At 40.6% G+C, this 3,045-nt stretch overlaps 1 long non-coding RNA gene across 1 annotated transcript; it reads right to left on the reverse strand.

Annotated features, from left to right (window-relative positions):
* Positions 1–233: 233 nt before the first annotated feature.
* On the reverse strand, positions 234–2,302 carry LOC119243785 (uncharacterized). The gene is made up of 4 exons (XR_005124820.2): positions 2,127–2,302; positions 1,725–1,787; positions 1,217–1,435; positions 234–329 (listed from the first exon to the last, which is right to left on the reverse strand). It is a non-coding gene; the product is annotated as an uncharacterized LOC119243785 (long non-coding RNA).
* Between the last annotated feature and the right edge of the window lie 743 nt (positions 2,303–3,045).

Here is a 3,045-nt window from a genome sequence, read left to right on the forward strand (position 1 = left end):
TCATTGAGATTATTTTAAAAGTTATTTAGGTCCCCCTGTTACATCTCTGCAAACCACTGAGAAAATGTTGCGCTGGGTTTCTCTTCGCGACATTTCTTTGGGGATTCATAAATATTGATTGTACCGTAAAAAATTGATGGAATCTTGAAACAGACTGCAGTTGAGGCAGCTGGGGAATTTACTCAATTTTTCTCAATCGCTGCAGTCTATAAAAAGAGGAGATTTTGCAAATTGTTTCTCACCTTGTCTTTTTAGTATTTAATAGCTCTCAATTCTGTAGCCTTCTGAACTACGCACTGGGTGTGTTTTCCATCAAAACGGAATCAGGCCTATTCAATGGGAATTAAAAGGTGGGAGCAGGTTATGAATGGGTTAAATGCCCTGTTCTCCACCCTCCCTCTTCCTCCTCTCCTCCCATCTTCTCTCTGTTTTCAGCATCCTGCTGTTTTGTTCATATGAAGCCTCCATTTGTCCCACAGAAGGCCATATTAGTCCCAGGATCACCCCTTTCCCTCATTTCCCAGCTCCATGATGGAAATAAAGGCAAAGAAACCAATGCTCCAATCTCTCTGTGGTCCTGCCTTTCACCGTACCCTGGTCATTATCAAACTACATTCCCAAAGCAGCTGGACTCCCTCTTGTTTAAACAACAAAGCTCTTGTCATCCTGCTATTCAAAACCTGTTGTCCACCATCTGGTTCCAAACTATTTCCAGAGTCTTATCCTTTCAACACTGTCTGGACTGTTACTTTCTTTGTTCATGAATCCTATCACTGTCCCTCAAACCTACATCATGCGTTTCTTCTTCCAGACATTGGCTTATACATTTCCATCATACCCAGAATGTTCTCCTTACCATCCCATCTTTGGCAGGCAAAATAGTGCACAACTTCTCCTCCCCCTCCCAAAGTCTATGTTTGAATTCCCAGGACCTGTGGATATGTTAGATTATATGGTAAAGGGGAATTAAGATTACTAGTGATATGACTCTGTGCTGAATGTGATCACAAGGATCTTAAAAGTGGAAGAGGGAATTGGAAGAGAGAATCAGAGATGGCAGCATGAGGACTCAGCCCATTGCTCTTTGAAGGTTGGGGCCACAAGTCAAGGAAATCTGGAGGCCTTCAGAAGCTAGAAGGGAAGCTGGAAAGGGGAAGGATACAGATATCCCCTAGGACTTCCAGAAGGAACTCAGCCCAAAACACCCTGATCTCACCTGGAGAGACCTGTGTTGAACTTGGGCTCTTCAGAACTTTAAGATAATGATATTTGTGTTGCTTGAATCACTGAGGTAATCACCCTTAATCACATCTATTTTGCCATTTAGGGATTTGGATTGAGGACCTGGGTATCTTTGGAGGCCATTCTTCAACCTACCATACCTGGTAACAGATAATAAGAAAGAGGTGGTTCTGCCAGCTCCTGCCCCAAGAACCTAAGGCGAGAGAAGGGGAGAGTGCAGGTCAGCTGACAGTGGGAAGCTTGTTGGGTTCAATATTGGATTTCTCTGTGGGGGCAGGGGATATGGCATAGATCTTATTGATCTTAAATTAATCATTCATGGAATTAAGCAGAAATTTCTTTTGGTCTTAACCATCTAATTAATTTTCTCCTTTTGCAATTTGCCAACTGAAGTCTGGTGATTTGCCCAAGATTATAAATGGTTGACCAGCTTCTATATCAACTAAATAAACTGGAAATGAACCCTCTTTGGAATGGCGTACCTGTGGCCTCAGTTGTCCTCACTCATGGGAGCCAGTCTTTGATGTCAGGCTCCACTCCATTCCCTGAAACAAAGTATTCAAAGAGTCGCTGCAGGGGTGATATAATTTGGAGGTGAGAGTGGTCTATCAACCTCCAAAAATTGCCTGCCAATTTCTTTAGAATATGGGGGATGTCCAGTTTTGGGGGAGAGGGTTTGTATTTTTCACTAGATTCTTAAAAGGGTTCATGACCCAAAAGTCAAGATCAAGATTCAGGTCCTCTCTGAGACTGATGTTTGGTTTGTTTATTTCTTTCTTTGAGACATACTGGTTTACATCACTGTATATAATTTAGAAGAATGGGTTCACACTCCCTCAGGTATGCATCACCACAGCCCAGACACCCCAGCCACCCCAGACCACCTGTATCCCTTTATCATCCACCATTGGGCCTCTCTCCACTTTGTTTCTACCATTCTCCTCCCGCTCTAGTGGTCTCAATTCTGCAGTCATTTCTAGACTTTGTTGTGGTTTAGTTCTCCTAGTTTCTTCATTTTTTTTTCTCTGTAGTCCACACATGAATGCAGTCATCCAGTATTTATCTTTCTCCCTCTGGCTTATTTCACTTAACATTCCATTCCATTCTTCCAACTCCATTCATGTTGTCACAAATGGCAGGAGTTCATCTTTTTTATAGCTGAGTAGTATTCCATCATGTATATGATTCACATCTTAATTTGGTCATCTGTCATTGACTCTTAGGTTGTTTCCATAACTTTGCTATTGTAAATAGTGCTGTAATGAACATAAGCATGCATATATCCTTTTGAATTAGTATTTTTGCATTCTTTGGAAAAATACCAAGAAGCTGAATCTATTTTTAGTATTTGGAAAAACCTCCATACTGTTTTCTATAGGAGCTGGACCAATTTGCATTTCTACCAACATACAATACAAGGGTTCCTTTTTCTCGACACCCTCACCCGCATATTTTGTTTCTGAAGTCTTTGATTTGGGCCGTTCTTACTAGAGTGAGGTGGTATCTCATTGTGGTATTGATTTGCATTTCTCTGATAAGTGATGTTGAACATTTTTTCAGGTACCTATTTTTATATCTTCCTTGGAGAAGAGTCTATTTAGCTCCTCTATCTATTTTGTTGTTGTTGTTGTTAGGTTGAGACTGGCATTTAAAAAAGAAAGAAAAGAAGAAAAAGGAAAAATATGAAATAGATCACTTATAAATATACATTTACTTTCTGTAAAATGCTAGAGAGTAAGTAGGTTGATCATTTGGTGATGAAAGAGAAAACAAGGTCTCTACCTTCAAGAATGGCAGGTTTGT

This window comes from Talpa occidentalis, unplaced genomic scaffold (assembly GCF_014898055.3).
Source record: "Talpa occidentalis isolate TD23 unplaced genomic scaffold, MPIMG_talOcc4v2.1 talOcc4.13, whole genome shotgun sequence".
NCBI lineage: Eukaryota > Metazoa > Chordata > Mammalia > Eulipotyphla > Talpidae > Talpa > Talpa occidentalis.